Here is a 12,390-nt window from a genome sequence, read left to right on the forward strand (position 1 = left end):
AAAATACAAAAAGAATTTCTTTGTATTTTTGAGACTTATAAAATCTTGTGCAAGTTTATTATACAAGTGCAAAATGAAAAAAAAGGGTCTAACTATTGTTTCTGTAAGAAGTGGTCATGGTGAGAAATTTCAAAATGAAAAACTTTGTGATATCACACTAATTTCTCAACTCTAAGAACCTTACAACAAAATGATGTGATGGAAAGAAAAAATAGAGTTTTACAAGAAAGGGCCAAAATAATGCTAAATGCTAACTCCGATCTAAACATTTTTTGGAAGAAGAAATTAATACAAGTTGATATTTAAAACACAAAGTTTATACAAGCCTTTACTCAAGAAGATTCCTTATGAATTATAGAAAAGTAGAAAACCCAATATTTCATATTTTCATCATTTTGGCATACATTACATTAAATACCAAAGATAATCTAGGGAAGTTTGACTCTAAAAGACATGGAGGTATTTTACTTGGCTATTCAGAGACGTCCAAAGCATATGGAGTATATAACTCTCGGACGTGTGTTGTTGAAGAAGCCATACATGTAAAATTTAATGATTATAAGCTTGAGAGTAATTATCAGAGCTAGAAGACTGATACGGTTTTGACATGCAAGTTAAAAACAATAGTGCAATAGATTCCACTATGAATGATCTTGCGATAGGGTTAGGGTCTTGTGTAAAGCTTTGTTCACGTTTTCCTTTCCTCACCGTTAGGTCTCTATTAGACGGTGTCTTCTCCATTTGCTTTCTCATTTGCTTTCTCACGGTTGCCCTTCATCTATAAAAGGTGCAGCCCATTTCATTGTAAACTTAGCTTTGATGAATCTAGTGTGGTTTTTATCCCTCTTCAGAGCTCACCTTTCCTAGTAGAGGTTTTACATCCTAGGGTTCCAAAAATAGTGAGAGTCTGAGTAAGAGTTCCCCACTGGAACTCAATCGAGTCTTTCGCTGTGTCTTTTGGTTGATTTCCACAGAATAAATCGACGTCTGGGGCTGCTCATGTGATTCGCCTTTAATTAGAGGAAGATTCCACCGAATCTGCGTGATGTTGGCCTCATCAAGTGGTATTCAGAGCCACTCGGTTCTCAAAAGTGTTGCAAAATAAGCATCTTCTCTTTGATTTTTTTTCTTTATCTATTTGATTTCGTATTGTTCATGCTTGCTTGAGTCTGCTTCTCTGATGATTTTGTGCTATTGATTGTGTTTTTCTCGTTGAAATTGATTCAATGTTCTTGTTCTGAGTTTTCTGAATCAATCCTGTGATGAATTGTCTTAGCTCTTTAATTTTGTCGCTCAATGCATGTCAATTAGGTCTGATTTCATTTTATTACTTAGCTTTGAATTTTCTGATCGTTGTTTTGTCTTAGGTTTATGTTAGTTGCTTGGTATGTCATTAATTCTTTGTTTTTATGTTCTATTGATGCCTTAACAGTTGTTCTACGAAATTGACTTTCAATAATTGGTGTATTGCTTTGTTCACTATATTAAATTCTGGTTGTGCGAGTATATCAAATTGTATCCATCTACTGAATTTTCATTTTGCAGTTCCATTGCCATTGCTTGAGTCATGTTTAGTGATTGATCAGTGTTTTATGATGCTATTTTTCTGTTAGCCAATTCTGATTCCTGCCACTGTTGTCATTGTTATCTGATTCGTTGTGTTGTTTCTTAAATGTTGCACTAAGCAGAGGCATGAGGAATTTATGTACACTAGCCTACTTATCCTTGTGGCTTGATAACATTGTGGAGTGAACATTGGATTCAATATGAAACATTGAGTTTGGCCATATATGTTTCAATGCATCGCAGTTTCAATTCTGTTTAATTCGCTATGTGTCCTGTTCAGTTTGCTAATATATTCATTGCATCCAGTTTTTGTGCAGTTGTATCATTTTTTTTGCATCACAGAGTCTATTTTGTTGAGTAAAATCTCATTCATAATTCTACTCGTCCCTGCACTAGCCGTGACTTTCTTTGTTGATTCTTTGTTGAGTATTGATTGAAATCAGATTCATATGCATTGTTGCGATGCAGTTTTTCTATGTTGAATGTTGATTCTTGGTGTAGTGCTGTTTTTGGCCATATTAATTGTCTTGAATGACCTGGTGCTTTAATATGTTGATTCCAGCATACATTCCATTTTTTTTCTTTGATTACGAATCTGTGTTTGTTTCTTTGAGGTCCTGTTATGGCATGTCTTGGCCAAGCCTATGTTCTGAAGTCTCTAATTTTTACAGTTTCACTGCACTATTTGGAGTCATCTTTTACTTGTTGTGTTGTTCCAAATTTTTTTTAGTTGAATCAATTGTTAATCAGTCTACATTTGTTAATTGAATTGAAAGTGAAAGCTTAACATTTGTTGTGACCTTGTGGCCTGACAAAAGAGTTCATAGGTGGTATTTGAGAACTAATAAGAAAAGTCAGTGAAAAGAAAAAATGATTTGAGAAAAAGCATCTAAAGAGCATGAAGAAAAACAAAAGTCTTGCTTGAATCTGAAAACCTTTGTTAGTTTTGGCAAAATACAAGTTGTCTCCATAGTTCACACCATGCCTACTGCTTTTTTCAATTTCAATTTACATGTGCTCTTGATTCAACTTATTTTAAGTCTTGTTTGGTTTTAGTTTTGTTCATCATGTTCTAGACACATTCTTTAGTTCTCTTTTGAGTGCCATCCTTTATTACTTTTCCTTTTTCTTGATTTTCTTTGTTGGCCATCCTTTAAGTTTGTCTATTAAATCTTTCACTTGATGTTGTCCAATTCTTCCATTTGATTTTTTCTTGCTTTTCTGCTTTGTTATTCTTATGTGGAAGAATGTGAGTGTTATTGGTTCATTTGGCTTGAAACTCACTGATTTGGCAACTTTGGCTAAGGAAAGATAAGGTACTTAAGTTGTCAATTGAGACACACCTCTCTTTCATGGAAGTGTACTATGGAAGAGGAGTTTATGAGGCAAATGGAGGAGATGGTAACGGTAATAATGACCAGATTTGAATTAGGCCTACAAGTGGGGAGGACAAAAAAGGGAGGCGGGAACTCAAATAGTGGTCGTGGAGATAGTGATGCATGGAGAAGGGAGGAAAGGGTGAAGAGAGTGGAAGTACCCTAGACGATCCTTATGGCTGGGTATATAGGGCATATTGTAACACCCCAAATTTAGGATGTCACGAGAAGCTATCATTGCTCTTTTTGTTTAAAAGTAAAACGATTATATCACAAAGGGACACTGGAAAAAAAAAAACTTACAATTTAAATGTAAATATGTAATCCAAAACTTCCATTGAAAATTGTAATAATAAAAAAATAAATTTCCAATTAAACACTAGAAAAAGAAATTTTCATAGTCTTCACTATTTGATTAAAATCAATTAAAGAAATAATAAACCCCCAAGTCCATCCCATCTTCTCCGCAATCTACTTCATGACAGAAACATCTTCATTACCATCTACTCCCGTATAACACACACGTTATACAATCATTGCACAAGCAACAAACACACCAAACAAACAAATAGGGGTAAGCTAACCATAAACAATGATATTTATAAAAGAAATCTGTAAATAACACATGTTCAGTAATACTCAACGTCGCATTCAAGTAACACTTAAGCATTATGATCACAATCCATCCTTGGTTTGAACACACAAAACCCCAAGATCCAACCAATCATACCAAACCAAACATAGCATCACATTCATCTAAAAATCTTCAAACGTAGTCATCATAATCAAGCTTTGATTTTCCGTGGCCTTTTACCCCACAACAACATCTAGTTTCCTAGAAATAGATGGCTCGATGTGTCCCACTATCACAGCCAGACTGTCTCCCTTATTGCTCAAGGAATTATGAGTAAAAACGTCGATGCATCGCACATCGGGCACTATACTCGCAATGAGCCGAAATAAGGTGAAACATTTTTCCCTTCCCTACTGCTTCACACAGGCGAGAGGGTACAACACTTGAACCAATCATCTACCAATGCTTCACACAAGCGAAGAGGACTCCTTTTCACTGCTTCACACAGCCGAAAGAGTCTTCATTGGGTATCTAGGTACGAAAAACCTCACACAACACTCAATTCCAACAAGAGCTTTCAAGCAAGTCTAAACACTCCCAACATGCAACACATGAGGATTACTTATTGCCAACCAAATACATACCATCACACCATGCTTGAAAAATAAAGTCTCCTAACAAAAACCAAACTAATATATCACACATGTATTTAATACACACCAAATATTTAATAAAATGCATGGGAAAGAAAAGAAAATAAATTACAAACTCAACTTGCACCTAAAATTTTTAAAGAGTGGAAAAATATATGTTATCTTTTGTGAAAAGGAGAAAGAATAGGCCAAGTAATTGATGGTGGTTTCAAAATGAGCAAGGGAAAGAAGATGGCTAAAAATTCTTAAAAATATGATAAATGTATGGTTGTTATTGTTTGGATCCAAATTAAAATCATATCTATTAAACATTGTAAAAATAAAAAATTACAAAGTATTGTCATCACAATAGTACTATGGCTTTATAGATTAGATGTTTTGTTGATAAGTATCAATAAAGTATCTTAAAGTATCTGAGACGTGTCCGACACGGATTCATGACCTAAATTCAAGTATCGGTGCATCATAGATTGAAACTCAATTAAGTTAAGAAAATAGTGAAAAATAATTAAATCTATGGGATTAAATTTACATTTAATAAGCATGAGTTAACATAATTACTAATTAAAGAATATAATTAACTTTTGTCTTTTGTGTGAAACTGCTACTACTATTTGAGTATATATAGATGAATAGTTGTTGTGGAATAACACATTCAGTAAACAACATGGGGTCTTCAAGATGTTTCATTGTCAATGTGACACTCTTGTTAGCCCTTCTTCATCATGAATTCAGGTTATTAATGATGTTCTATTCAATCTCTCTTTAGTTTCTCAATTCAAATGAGTCATTTTCTTGTGTATTACACATCTTGAGTTCTTAGTATTAAACCAAATCTTTGACATAGTTTTTATGGGGAATTAGGGTTATTGTTTCATTTGAAAAATTTAGTTGGCATTATTCTTAATAAGAATTTTGTGATGCAGATTTGTGCATGATGAAGGCGGAAGCAAGAGGACCCATTTATCGATTACCATGTGACAACGATAAACAGTGTCAAGTTGGGTGCAAAAATCCAAATTGTGGATGTTCATCAGTATGCATTCAACATGTTTGTCAGTGTCCACATGATCTAACTTCTACTGATATTGTCAAATCACCCCACCAAGAACCACCACCACACCACCAGAGTCCACCACACCATGGTCCACCACATCACTTACCACACCACCACCCACATCATCACCAAGCCCCAGCACCACACCACCACCCATATCACCACCAAGCACCACCACCACCACACCACCAAGCACCACCCCCACACCATGTACCCTCAAATTGAGTCATCTTCTTCGGATGGAATTCATCAATCCCTTTTTCACATGTATTCTTAGTTCTTAATAAAATGTGATTGTTTCATGTTTCACCCTGTCCTCTTATGGTATCAAAGCTCATTATTGTTGTTAGATTTGGATTTATCGATAAAGACAAATTTCAACTAAGAACTTTTGAAAAATGAAAATGATATAATTAGATTTCTATAAATTAAAATTAATTTAAGTTAATTTGTAAAAAAAAAGTGTATTTTTTTAAAAAAAAAATCAAATTTTTACTTCCAACTTATTTACAAATTAATTCTAATTTATGATGAATTTTTTTAATTTTTTAAAATAACTCTTATAAACATAATTTAATTCGTTATATTTTCTTAATTTTAATTTTGAAATGAAAAGGAGTTTAATGTTGCTTTAATCATTAAAAAAATGTAATCAGGATGATAATAAGAAGTTAAGGTATCAATCAATTTGACCCAAATTGTAATCTCTTAACGAAACCAATCAATATTATTAATGTGGAAGCAACTTCATAAAAACTGAAAGAAGAATCACTACTTCTCTTTAAAACATGTTCAAGCTAACTAACAACAATGATGATAAAAGATAACTAACACAGAGACATGACTAAAGACAAACTAAAGATAAATAACAATTCATTGATTTAGTAGCAAAATTACAACAAATTTAACAATGAAATTTAGAAGGAAAATCATGTTTTAACAAAATTTTATTAACAAATTTTTGACAAAATATACCTAGCAATATTTTAATGGATGAAAGAAATGTTTGATATAACTTCAAAAAAATATGTTTGGTGTGTGTTAAAAAGTAAACTTTGTCAAACTTTATTAAAAAAAAGTTTGTCAAAGAATCATAGTGTTTTATTTGCAAAAATCAATTACCTACCCATGGGAGCCACGGCTCCCCCAATTTTTTTTTATATTTAATTTATTATATATATATTTAAATTATTTTTATATATTATTATATTATTTATTTATATATTATTATATTATTTATATTAATTTTTAAGTTTTTTTAAATATCATACATATTTTCTCTTTTTATTTTATTTTTTTATTTTGTATCTTTATCTCTCTTTTTTTTAAATAAATATGTAACATAGTAAACTTGATGAGTTAAAGAATATTTCAGATCAATTAATTTATTTTTTTAAAATTGGTTTATTTTGTACTTTCTTTTAATTATATGTTTTTTTACATGTGATAAATTTGTCTACTATGTATTAGGTGGTGACAAATTCATATTTTTCTAAACAGGTGAGAGGTGGTAAATTTATATTAGAAAAATTATGATAAAGAGTAAAATAATTAATTTTTTTAAGAAGAAGATTTATTCATGTACATCAATCATACTTAAAAAATTTCATAAAAATCCAAAAATTAAAAATTACGAAAAACAACTATCTAAAACTCTCATAGTTACATATAATAAATTTAAAAAAATCTAATTTGGCTCTTCTAAATTTTTTTTCTAAGTTGGAATTCTATTTGACACTTTTGAGAGTTTTAATCTCCACTAAGTACATTACTTACAATTTAATTTTTCCTGATAAAATTAGTGTTGTTAACAGATTCTCGATAGTTTTTAGTAGCCCCTAGAAAATTCCAATTTTTCAACAGTTTTATAACTTTTGTAACTTCTCGGGGTTTCAAACTTCCATTATTTTCTTAGGGTTTCAAACCAGGTTTTAAATCTTCATTAATTTTTCAGTGTTTTTCTTGGGTTTTCAAACTCCATTAATTTCATTTGTTTCTTTCTTTTTTTAATATACATAAATAGAGATAGTGAAAAATGATAAACAACACATATTCTAAAATTTTAATATTTATAACTAAATATAGCATTCATTAAAGGAGCAAAGTTTTCAACTTTAAGGTAATATAATATAAACAATAAAGTTTAAAAGCTAAAACTAATGAAAATTACAATATTTTGAAATTTCTTCAACTCAAATACAAGTTTCTGATTATTTAATTACATTGTTCTCATCTATAAAATATTGTTTCTTCAAGTTGATTCTCAGCCAAGTTGACCAAGTTAAGCATGTGAGAGTTTCTTCGAAGTTTGTATCATATTACACTATACTACTGTAGTAAAGGCTTTTTGCCCCGATTATTTTTCTCATTTTGCCTCGGGTCTGGAACCGAGGCATATTGGGGCGAGGCCAAAAGGCATCCCTTTTGGCCTCGGTCGTTACTCGAAACCATAAAGTTCCATTTCTACCTCGGATCAAAATAGAACCGAAGTCGATCATCCTCGTCGGCGAAACGCAGCAGCCACCACCATCTTCTTCCACAAATCTGCAACCCTAATTTTTTGGCCACCACAGTTTCGTCTTCTTCTCCGCAACGCACCACTACACTGCAACAGCTTCTCTCTCTCAAGACCACCCTTCAATTTTGGACCCCTTTCATATTCCTTTGCGACTCACTTTCCATTTTCTACATCTTTCTCTCCTCCTTCTCTTCTCGTACACATTTTTCTCCCCTTCTTTTTACCTCTTCAATCATCTTTTCTTCTATTAAGATCTTTTGGGTCACTGAAAGCTCGCGTTTTTCTTCCTGCATTGGCTCTGGTTCTCATGACCGGCTTCCTCTATGATACTTCAGCTTCGAACTTATTTTTCTTTTCTGGGAAATTTTGTATGGTTCTGAATTTTAATTTGCTCGGTGTTTTTTGAGTTTGGCTCTGCCAAAACTGTTAATGGTGGGTTTTGTTATGCAGAGAGCAGCGCCACTGCAACAACGCAACGCCACCACCACCTTCGAACAGATCGGAGCAACAGCGAATCCGCGCCACCAGAGCCACCTTCGAACAGATCGGAACAGTCATGCCGGAGGGAGAAGAGAAAGAGTATTATTGCAGAGAGGGGCGCAGGGAAGAAGAAGAGAAAGGGGGCTCACGAATTTGGTGCCCTAATTAAACCATATGGCACCGGTTCAGGCCCACCCGAGGCCAAAGAGGTAACGACTAGTGGGTTTTTGGCTTCGGGTCTGTGTAACCGAAGCATATGAGCCTCCTTTGGCACCGGTTTTTGGCGAACCGAAGCATATGAACCTCTTTTGCTTCGGGTTAAACTGAACTGAGACATAAAAGTTGTCTGAAATTGTAAAAATGTCACCGCACCATTATATGCTTCGGTTTCTGAACAACCAAGACATATAAGGCGAGGTAAAAATCAATTTCTGCACTAGAGGCACTAACACATAACTCAAGTCACTATGATATCTTGTAAAATCATATCAACATTAAGAAATATGTATTGGATTTGGAAAGGAAGCGTCTTTCAATGTAATTAAATGACAATCTTATTTCCATTTTTTTTCCACTATAAAAGTATTTAAATAAAAGCTATTCTCAAATTCAGGGAAGGAGTGCGTTGGAACTACCATTAAGAAAAAAACACCTAGAAGATATCATATACGAATGTTCAACTGAGAAAAATAGCATAACCTGATATAGAAAAAGAGGTATGAAGGTATTCTTGTTCATAATAAAACTTCAATAGGATCCAACATTTTCTTAAGCTAAGAGTATCACAAACAAGTAAATAATAAAGACATAATACCTACCTCACAAGCATTTTAAAAACAAAAAACAATGGCAATAAAACATCAACAACGAATCATTAATTACCTGTATGGTATGTTTGAATGAGACGATTTAAGAGAGTAATTCATTTATTTAGAGAGTAATTCATTTCAATTACTTCATCCAAACTAATTATTTAAGAGATAAAGATAATTTAAAGTAATTTAATTACTAAATATTTTAATTTTTTAAAATTGTTGAAATCCTTTTCAAACACACCATAATATAGTAGAAAAGCAGATGCTTCGAACAAGATATTTTAGTCAAATTAAAAAAAAAAATTAGACATGACCGAGAAAAAATGGCCAAAAGAATTGTTAGAACTCAAAATTTGATTTTCCTTTTCCAATTCCAGCTGATACTTCGAACACCGTGCACGAAATCGCAATTCAAAATTTAGTTCTCTTATGACCGAATTCTAACTTTAGTACAAAATGTTATTGACACATTATAATATTCGATAATAATAAAAAGATACACCGATACTATTTGAGTCAATTTCTTAAATGGAAGTTTACAAGAATATTATTTTAATGTGGCTCCAGAAAAGGTGAATTGCTTCAAAACCAGTTATTTTGACGGAAGTTCCACCCCTATTCCTTAAAATAAAATTAAAGAAAAAATCGTTTCACAAGTAATTCTATACAATTTAAGGATTTTATATTTCTGAAAATCACATTAGAATATTATGGTTGTTGATAAATACTTCATGGGTTGAATAATCGGTGATCAACACAATAAGAATTAAAATATTTTATTTTTAGAATAATAAGAAAAATTTTACATTCTTGGTACAAAAGTTTATATTCTATTAATTTTGTTTAGATTTTGTTAACGGTGATAGTAATTAAAAACGGGTTTGATCTTTAATAATTATTACGTGTTTGGCTATTTTAATTATTAATCATTTTAATGTTTTTAATTTGAAATATTCTTACGAGAAACTATATTAATTTTGTTAAACTTATGTATATATATTAAAGACTGTTGGTTAGAACTTCTTTCATGGGAATTGATTATATAAGTTTCTTTTCAATCAAAATAATATTCTAATGTGAGTGTCAAGTAACTAACTCTATACAATTTTCGGAAAATTGTGTATGTGAGCTTCAAAGATAATGAATTCATGTAAAGAACTCATCATGTATTTGGGTTTCACATTAAATAATGTTTCTATTAGAAAGTAACTTTTATTGGAGATGCATCTCCAAGTTCCAATACAATAATATGAAAGTAACAGCCGAATATAACTTACTTAAAAAATTAAATATAATTATAATTTCAATTTTTTATAAAAATATTTATTTTTTACATTTTAAAAATATAGTTTTTTAATTAATTTTAGTTAATATAATAGTTTTAGATTAAATGAGGGAAGTAATGATATTTTTTTTTAAAAAAACAAATATTTACTTTCGATACTAGATAATCATTAAATAACAATTAATCTTAGAGACAAAATATAATTAGTCATTTTAATACAGTTTTTCTTATATTTTTGAGGTCCACACATAAGACTTCGATGACTAGAAAATCACAACAGTACTTTCGATGCAATGGCACATTACTTGTATATAATATGACACATATTTGGTATTCCAATTCGTTTGTTTATTTGAAAATAATTGAATACGATACATTATATATGTATATTGAAAATCATATAAATATTCTTAAAAATATGATAAATATATCATTATTATTATCTACATACAATAATATGCATTTAATATGCATGAGTTAACACAGTTACTAATTAAAGAATATAATTAACTCACTAGTGCAGATTTTACTTTTTAACTTGCCTTATAGGCTTCGATTATAGCGGAACCGAAGTCTATAAGGAGGTGGTGACATTTTTGCAATTTTGTCGAACTTTTTTGCCTCGGGTCTCCTAAGAACTGGTGCAGTAAGTAGTTTTATGCCTCAGTTACAAATGAACCGAAGCTTATTAAGCAATCCAGTAACCAAAATTTCAAAAATGCCACTGACGTCAGATGTTTTGGCCTCGGTTATTATTGGACCGAGGCAGTAAGTTCTTTAGGCCTCAGTTATTAATTGAACCGAGACCATAAAGCCTGTTATAAAATTTCAAAAATGCCACCAGCGTCAGATGTTTTGGCCTCGGTTATTATTGGACAGAGGCAGTAAGTACTTTAGGCCTCGATTATTAATTGAACCGAGGCCATAAAGCCTGTTATAATTTCCAATTCGCGAACCCTTTCCACTATTCATCATCTCTCACAGTTCTCTCTACGCGAACCCTTGCACTCTCTACCACCACCACTGTCTAGCTCCATCGCGACTAGCTGCCATCGCGCGTCGTCGCCTCCGTCGTGCCATCCACTGTCGCCAATTGCATTGTCGCCTCTCTTTGTCGGTGAGTTCGAAAAATGGATTTCCTTTTGCGTTTTTTTATTTTGCGTTTTGGTTTGTTTGTCTTGCTTTGGGGTTCACAGATTTAGGGTTCAAAACACACCATTGCACTATCACAAAGAGACACTGCAAGAGAAGAAGTGCCATTACCATCGTGAGCTCTCCCGCATTCACACAACACCATCAGTGGTTGCGCAAACCAAATCGGCGATAGCGAAACCTACAAATCAAGAAACCAGATCTGCAAACATTGTCGCGGCCCCTATAGATCCACAAACCACCACTGACAACTGCTGTTGTGCATGAGCCACGAGCCCCGCCACGAACGTGCTACCACGACGTGAACGCCTCCACTGCAGACGCTACCACGACCATCGTTGCTTAAAGAGCTCCATATGTGTCGTCGCGAGCTTTTAATTAATTAATTTTTTTTTTGCACAATGGCTTCGATTCACATTAGAAACACGGCAGAAGAGTAAATTTATGGCTTCGATTCACACTTGAGGCCAAAAGCCATCCCTTTTGGTCTCACCCTAATATGCCTCGGTTCTGGAACCGGGGCAGAATATCAAAAATAACCGGGGCTAAAAGCCCTTACTGTACTAGTGACTTTTGTCTTTTGTGTGAAACTACTTCAACCATTTGAGTATATATAGATGAATAGTTGTTGTTGAATAACATATTCGGTGAGCAACATGGGATCTTCAAAATGTTTCATCGTCAGCGTGACACTCTTGTTGACCCTCTTCATCATGAATTCAAGTTATTAATGATGTTCTATTCGCTCTCTCTTTAGTTTCTCAATTCAAATGAGTCATTTTCTTGTGTATTACACATCTTGAGTTCTTAGTATGAAACCAAATCTTTGACATAGTTTTTGTGGGGAATTAGGGTTATTGTTTTATTTGAAAATTTTAGTTGGCATTGTTCTTAATAAGAATTTTGTGATGCAC

The 12,390-nt window shown here is 32.6% G+C and overlaps 1 long non-coding RNA gene across 1 annotated transcript; it reads left to right on the plus strand.

Annotated features, from left to right (window-relative positions):
- Window positions 1–500: 500 nt before the first annotated feature.
- Window positions 501–5,535, plus strand: LOC114181324. The gene is made up of 2 exons (XR_003603794.1): window positions 501–4,904; window positions 5,096–5,535. It is a non-coding gene; the product is annotated as an uncharacterized LOC114181324 (long non-coding RNA).
- The last annotated feature ends 6,855 nt before the right edge of the window (window positions 5,536–12,390 follow it).

Source organism: Vigna unguiculata, chromosome 4 (genome assembly GCF_004118075.2).
Source record: "Vigna unguiculata cultivar IT97K-499-35 chromosome 4, ASM411807v1, whole genome shotgun sequence".
Taxonomy (NCBI): domain Eukaryota; kingdom Viridiplantae; phylum Streptophyta; class Magnoliopsida; order Fabales; family Fabaceae; genus Vigna; species Vigna unguiculata.